This window comes from Syngnathus typhle, unplaced genomic scaffold (genome assembly GCF_033458585.1).
Source record: "Syngnathus typhle isolate RoL2023-S1 ecotype Sweden unplaced genomic scaffold, RoL_Styp_1.0 HiC_scaffold_29, whole genome shotgun sequence".
NCBI classification, from domain to species: Eukaryota; Metazoa; Chordata; class Actinopteri; order Syngnathiformes; family Syngnathidae; genus Syngnathus; species Syngnathus typhle.
In genome coordinates, this window is record NW_026871935.1 from 93622 (window position 1) to 102132 (window position 8511).

The window sequence follows — 8511 nt, forward strand, 5'->3', positions numbered from 1 at the left end:
TGCATTTGTTATTTGAGTCCTATCACGTTTGTCATCTCGTTAACTGTCATTTTGTGTGACTCTTATGCCGCATTATTCTTAACTGTCAAAAGTTTCCATGGCTGTTATTCCTTAAACTTATCGGACTTTCTGACACCAGAATTCCCCGTGAGGTGTAATTAACTTCTAATTTTATTAATTAATAATAATCAGGTCCATTGAACAATCTAGCCACCTCTTGACTGCATCCTATTGGGTCCTAATGTCCTATTTCCATCTCCAATTTGTCAATGACCCGATGTCTAATTGTTAAGCTGGGTGGACTAAATGTGATCCTACTCTTATTTCATACAATTTAGCCTATCTGTTTTATCCAAATTTATCCTCTGATTATGATGCTTTTACTTTTTCTGTAACACTACACCTTTTGTTCCTGATTTATTTATTTATCTTTTATCAAGACTCCTCAGTTGTGTCAAGTTCAGTGCCCAAGCAAGCTTCCATTCACTTTGACCCAAGCCCACCAAGTATTGATTACGCCCCAGCAAGGAGTCCAGTTCGCTTGTTGCACATTTCATGTCTCATGGTTCTTTCGCCGCACCTCATTGTCAAGTTGTTGTCTTTAGTTGTAGCCTCAGAGCCAACTCATTCCTCACTCTCGGATGAGTCCATTTTCAACTGAGTCCATTCACATCTTGTAAGTTTCTTCACTCTCGCCTCAGAGGATGTCGTTTTCCTCCTGAAGCGTTGTGCTCCCCCCAAGCACAAATATAGTCCTTCTTTGCTCTTGCAAAAGGTCACAGGTGCCTCAGAGCCATGCACCGTTTTCTTGTTGTTCTCAGCTGTCGGTGGAGTCTCGGGATCGAGTTTCAGGGTCACTGCTGGATACTGGAAAAGACAGACTGGGAAACCAAACTTAAATATCGTCTTCCAATTAGCCATTAATTACCTAGTACCTTTTGTTAATCAAACTTCCAATTCTCCTATTAACAACAATTTAATATATTTGAGAAAAACGTTGCCTTTCCTTCATGAGTTCTCGGCTGTATTGTGATGGACCTTATTTGAACAATTTTAAAGTGGCAGATTACCCCAAATTTAAAATTTCAAGTCTTAACTGTGATTTCTCTCAATTATACTGTGATTTCCAGAAGCTCATCCTAATTTCAGGGTACATTCTATTGTTTGTTTTCCTGCCTTTGATTTTATGCAATCCTCTCTATCATCTTTTCACCTTTCCTGATTTGAGCCTTTAATTTCAGACAAAGTTTCCCAATTTTGCGTACAGAATGTACATTATTCATAATTAAGTCATTGTTCCAAACATTGCATCCTCTCTGGTTTGACCTCAGTATTATTGGTGTTATGCTCACTTACCGATATTACTGGACCATCTTGAATTTTTAATTCTCTGCCACTACATCAAAGGCAATTTCTCAGCTGATCACTTTTCCCATGCTCCAGTTAGGCTCCATTATTCGAATCTAGAACGTGGTTTTCATTTGAGTTTCTTACTTTTGGACTTCTGAATTGCTCCTATCGCTAATTTATTACTACCGAGCATACTTTTACAAGAGTATTAAAAGAACCACCAGATTACTACCAAATCCAATCTCTCCTCGTTGGCATCTCCTCCTCTATTTTGAACTTGCTGCTTTTGACCTGTGCGTCTTGTTACAGTGGGCAATGGTCAGCCTTGTCGGGCCAACGCAATTTACGAGCAGGCTCTCCATGCATACAATTCAGTCCTATGTCTAAATCCAGAGAATTCCTTTAATTCCAGCTGCTGCTGTGGCCCTCACTTGATACCTCTCTTGCTCTCATAAATTAGTGTTGACCGGTTGAGTTTTCTTTAGACACTCAAATCACCTATATTTGTGTTGTAGTGGTTAGCCCTCGCATGCTCCTACTCCACCTGTTAGACGGCTGTTAAACATTAATTCTAAGTTCATGCTGTGTCTCTATGTCCTCCTGGAGACAACGGATGTATCCGCCGTCTCAGGTTTTTTATGTAACAGAAAATCTGTAATAAGTATTGAGGAGAGCCCCAAAGAAACGAGTATCAATAATTTGTTTTCAATTTTGTCATCCTTTCAGCAATTTAAATTAATAAGTTGAGCTTTTCGTCAGATCCAATTTCCTATTCCTCTCAGAATGCTAAAAGGAGCGTCAGCTGGCCTTAGTGGGGTCCCCCATTATTTACGAGGGGGCCACAGTCTTCTGCCACCGCTTGCTGTCGTCGCAGCATGTTTTTCTTTAGATACATCTATATTGGTGTCGTATTGGTTAACACACGCATGCTCCTATTTCTCCAGTTGGTCATGCATTCTTTTGCTCCTTCAGCATTCCGTCTTCCACCATTCTATCATAGTTTCTCTCGTTGCTGGCAGGGCAGGCCCCCTTAATTGGGCATAACTTCGGCCCTGCGCCCCGCCTCGGCATCACCGCGCGGGGAGGGGCCAGCCTTAAACACAGTGGGCAGATACAGGTTGGCCACTCCCTGCCCTACCCACCGCCAGATCTCCCCCCCCGCGCGCGGGCACCGCAGGCGTGCACGCGCCCCAGAGCAACGAGAGCGCACTCTACTATCCGTTATTTTTTGGTGGTTTTCCAAACACTCAAACTCACCCCCATGCGCGCTCATGAGCACATTCACACACACACACACACACACACACACACACACACACACACACACACACACACACACACACGTACTTACGGACACGCGCGCACCCACACAAACACGCACGCACACACCCCTACACACACACTTACGGGGCCCAACAAGTACACGCCTCACGCGTTCATTCATTCGGAAGCTCAAACAGACAACATTAAGCTGACAGAGTTCACAAAATTTACACACGGACACAAAAGACATACAACGGGATTCGAATCCATTCCACATTTTGCTTCTTTCCAACTGCTGTTGAGCAGTTTGGTCATTTTAACTGTCATCAGAGCAGATGCACTGACAAATACGCACGTCTTACTTAACTTTTTATTTCGTTTCGTTCCTAATAGCGCTGTATATTTCCCCTTTATTCTGCAGAATTTAACTTAAGTGTGCACACAAATTACTTTTTATATCACTACTAAACCCCCCAGAGGCCTCTTTTCCACGTTTTCCATTTTCACACAGCAGCCGCACAAAACCTTCGTCCAATATCGGTTTTGTCGCCGGCTCAAATTTATCAAACTTTGACAGACGTGCATGCTATTACAGTGCGCCTCGACAAATCGGGATCGGACCGTTGCCGCGATAACGCACCAGCTACCTCGGTATTCAAAAATGACAGCCCACAGGGTTTACCTATTCATTTCCTTGCACCAGCATTTAAATCGAGGAGCCTTGTAACCCCCACACACTTCTAATTCGATCAGTGTCCAAACGACGTGGCTTACGCGCGCTTTATTTTCCTCGGTACCCTTAAAATCTGACCGGATCTCGGCACCCATAACTGGGTCTGACCGGACCACTTCGGCACCCTTAAAAAAGGGTCTGACCGGGTCACTTCCACATTCATGCTCACAGTTACGGATGCCAAGGCTGCGCACTTTTCCTATTTGCCAAACGCGGTCAGCGCAAGCCTCCCTTTTATGTCGGACTTTTGATGGAGACTTCCACGTCCGCCGAACAGCTTGGCAACCGCACTTGGCCCGTACAGCCATTAGGTGCGACTGCAGTGTCCCGGCTTGTCCCAGGAATTTTAACCGTCTGGGGGCTAAGCGGGTGGCTATCTCTTGTCGCAACAGTGTTCAATCGTATCTGTGTTTTCGCCTCATTCACACAGCTAAAATTTCTATCCTCCATCGGATCTGTCGCCAAACTAAAGTCCACGTTTTATGGGACTTTCTACCATTCTTTTATTGTGACGGTCAACAGCGATGTCCCTGACAACCTGTCCCGTCACGAGCCACACTACTTCGGGCTTTTTTCTTTTTCATCATTCATCATTCTCACCAGACATGTCACTCACTCCGCTGTGCACATTCCCCATTAAGTTCTAAGTTACTGTTCGCTTTTTATTTCTTATTTTTTATTTATTTTTCTATTTTTATTTTATTTTTCCTTTGCTGCTTCTATTTGGGGCCACTCCCCCTTCGAAAGTCGACTTATGACGACTTTTTGACTGGGAGAGACAACTTACTCCCGAGACAGCTCATGGCCACATCAGATTCGGTTGTAACTGCCCCCCTCAAGGGGCCGACCCCCCACCTGTCCAAGAACCGAGCATATCGCGGCAACTGCGGGCGAAGCATCTCACCTTAATGACAGCCGCTGGTCGACCGCTGGATTCTCGCTCAGGAAGCGGGCGCGAATTCCCCGGGGGAACACGAATCCTGTTCGTGACGCCAAAAATGTGGTGAATGGTCTTTGTTGTTTCGCTGGTCTCCAAAAAAACACTCAGTGGACGATGGCTGGTCCGGGTAAGGAAGCACTTCGGTGACACACGGCTGATTGGGAAAAGATTTATTCAACCGATGTCAAAGTGATGTCTCTCCAAAAGTTAGGGTGGCCCCAAGAGCAAAGATGTTTCAGCTCTTGACAGCACAGATGTTCGCCCCAAAAAGGCCCTCGCGCTTCTTGCTCTTGCCCCTTGCGCCCCTGCGCCTTGCGCGCCCCTTGCTCTTCGCGCTCTCCTCTTCGCGTTCTTGACTCCTCTATCTGTTCTCCCCCATCATTTGTACCTCGTAAGACAACAGCTGCGGTCCGAGTCTCACTCTATTGGTTACTTCCGATGCCCTTAAAAGTGCATGGACAAAGGTCTTCCTGGTCACGGACGAATGGCCCTTCCATATTCTAAGTACCTACACATTGCTGAAACTAGATCTTCTCTGTACCGCAAAAATAGCTTAGGGTCTTCTCACTGCTGCAAGGTCGCCATTTAAGGTGACATACAGTGACGCATAGAATCCAAAATTTACCTCATTGGCATCGAAAAAAACGCTCTCGGGTGCTCTAGAGTGCCGAGTTTATTACTGCGCATTAAGAAATGACCACCTCCAACGTTTGGTTTATGTTTTATAAGCATTTTTAATTTTATTGCTTAAATCGCATTTTCTCGGCGAGCTGAGCACTTTTTCTGAATTGTGCCGCTCCCGTCACTCTGGTTAGGTTGGCATCGAAAAAAACGCTCTCGGGTGCTTTAGAGTGCCGAGTTTATTACTGCGCATTAAGAAATGACCACCTCCAACGTTTGGTTTATGTTTTATAAGCATTTTTAATTTTATTGCTTAAATCGCATTTTCTCGGCGAGCTGAGCACTTTTTCTGAATTGTGCCGCTCCCGTCACTCTGGTTAGGTTGGCATCGAAAAAAACGCTCTCGGGTGCTTTAGAGTGCCGAGTTATTCACTGCGCATGAAGAAATGACCACCTCCAATGTTTGGTTTATGTTTAATAAGCATTTTTAATTTTATTGCTTAAATCGCATTTTCTCGGCGAGCTGAGCGCTTTTTCTGAATTGTGCCGCTCCCGTCACTCTGGTTAGGTTGGCATCGAAAAAAACGCTCTCGGGTGCTTTAGAGTGCCGAGTTATTCACTGCGCATGAAGAAATGACCACCTCCAACGTTTGGTTTATGTTTAATAAGCATTTTTAATTTTATTGCTTAAATCGCATTTTCTCGGCGAGCTGAGCACTTTTTCTGAATTGTGCCGCTCCCGTCACTCTGGTTAGGTTGGCATCGAAAAAAACGCTCTCGGGTGCTTTAGAGTGCCGAGTTTATTACTGCGCATTAAGAAATGACCACCTCCAACGTTTGGTTTATGTTTTATAAGCATTTTTAATTTTATTGCTTAAATCGCATTTTCTCGGCGAGCTGAGCACTTTTTCTGAATTGTGCCGCTCCCGTCACTCTGGTTAGGTTGGCATCGAAAAAAACGCTCTCGGGTGCTTTAGAGTGCCGAGTTTATTACTGCGCATTAAGAAATGACCACCTCCAACGTTTGGTTTATGTTTTATAAGCATTTTTAATTTTATTGCTTAAATCGCATTTTCTCGGCGAGCTGAGCACTTTTTCTGAATTGTGCCGCTCCCGTCACTCTGGTTAGGTTGGCATCGAAAAAAACGCTCTCGGGTGCTTTAGAGTGCCGAGTTTATTACTGCGCATTAAGAAATGACCACCTCCAACGTTTGGTTTATGTTTTATAAGCATTTTTAATTTTATTGCTTAAATCGCATTTTCTCGGCGAGCTGAGCACTTTTTCTGAATTGTGCCGCTCCCGTCACTCTGGTTAGGTTGGCATCGAAAAAAACGCTCTCGGGTGCTTTAGAGTGCCGAGTTTATTACTGCGCATGAAGAAATGACCACCTCCAACGTTTGGTTTATGTTTAATAAGCATTTTTAATTTTATTGCTTAAATCGCATTTTCTCGGCGAGCTGAGCGCTTTTTCTGAATTGTGCCGCTCCCGTCACTCTGGTTAGGTTGGCATCGAAAAAAACGCTCTCGGGTGCTTTAGAGTGCCGAGTTATTCACTGCGCATGAAGAAATGACAACCTCCAACGTTTGGTTTATGTTTAATAAGCATTTTTAATTTTATTGCTTAAATCGCATTTTCTCGGCGAGCTGAGCACTTTTTCTGAATTGTGCCGCTCCCGTCACTCTGGTTAGGTTGGCATCGAAAAAAACGCTCTCGGGTGCTTTAGAGTGCCGAGTTTATTACTGCGCATTAAGAAATGACCACCTCCAACGTTTGGTTTATGTTTTATAAGCATTTTTAATTTTATTGCTTAAATCGCATTTTCTCGGCGAGCTGAGCGCTTTTTCTGAATTGTGCCGCTCCCGTCACTCTGGTTAGGTTGGCATCGAAAAAAACGCTCTCGGGTGCTTTAGAGTGCCGAGTTTATTACTGCGCATTAAGAAATGACCACCTCCAACGTTTGGTTTATGTTTTATAAGCATTTTTAATTTTATTGCTTAAATCGCATTTTCTCGGCGAGCTGAGCACTTTTTCTGAATTGTGCCGCTCCCGTCACTCTGGTTAGGTTGGCATCGAAAAAAACGCTCACGGGTGCTTTAGAGTGCCGAGTTTATTACTTCGTATTAAGAAATGACCACCTCCAACGTTTGGTTTATGTTTTATAAGCATTTTTAATTTTATTGCTTAAATCGCATTTTCTCGGCGAGCTGAGCACTTTTTCTGAATTGTGCCGCTCCCGTCACTCTGGTTAGGTTGGCATCGAAAAAAACGCTCTCGGGTGCTTTAGAGTGCCGAGTTATTCACTGCGCATGAAGAAATGACCACCTCCAACGTTTGGTTTATGTTTTATAAGCATTTTTAATTTTATTGCTTAAATCGCATTTTCTCGGCGAGCTGAGCACTTTTTCTGAATTGTGCCGCTCCCGTCACTCTGGTTAGGTTGGCATCGAAAAAAACGCTCTCGGGTGCTTTAGAGTGCCGAGTTTATTACTGCGCATTAAGAAATGACCACCTCCAACGTTTGGTTTATGTTTTATAAGCATTTTTAATTTTATTGCTTAAATCGCATTTTCTCGGCGAGCTGAGCACTTTTTCTGAATTGTGCCGCTCCCGTCACTCTGGTTAGGTTGGCATCGAAAAAAACGCTCTCGGGTGCTTTAGAGTGCCGAGTTTATCACTGCGCATGAAGAAATGACCACCTCCAACATTTGGTTTATGTTTTATAAGCATTTTTAATTTTATTGCTTAAATCGCATTTTCTCGGCGAGCTGAGCGCTTTTTCTGAATTGTGCCGCTCCCGTCACTCTGGTTAGGTTGGCATCGAAAAAAACGCTCTCGGGTGCTTTAGAGTGCCGAGTTTATCACTGCGCATGAAGAAATGACCACCTCCAACGTTTGGTTTATGTTTTATAAGCATTTTTAATTTTATTGCTTAAATCGCATTTTCTCGGCGAGCTGAGCGCTTTTTCTGAATTGTGCCGCTCCCGTAACTCTGGTTAGGTTGGCATCGAAAAAAACGCTCTCGGGTGCTTTAGAGTGCCGAGTTTATCACTGCGCATGAAGAAATGACCACTTCCAACGTTTGGTTTATGTTTTATAAGCATTTTTAATTTTATTGCTTAAATCGCATTTTCTCGGCGAGCTGAGCACTTTTTCTGAATTGTGCCGCTCCCGTCACTCTGGTTAGGTTGGCATCGAAAAAAACGCTCTCGGGTGCTTTAGAGTGCCGAGTTTATTACTGCGCATTAAGAAATGACCACCTCCAACGTTTGGTTTATGTTTTATAAGCATTTTTAATTTTATTGCTTAAATCGCATTTTCTCGGCGAGCTGAGCACCTTTTCTGAATTGTGCCGCTCCCGTCACTCTGGTTAGGTTGGCATCGAAAAAAACGCTCACGGGTGCTTTAGAGTGCCGAGTTTATTACTTCGTATTAAGAAATGACCACCTCCAACGTTTGGTTTATGTTTTATAAGCATTTTTAATTTTATTGCTTAAATCGCATTTTCTCGGCGAGCTGAGCACTTTTTCTGAATTGTGCCGCTCCCGTCACTCTGGTTAGGTTGGCATCGAAAAAAACGCTCTCGGGTGCTTTAGAGTGCCGAG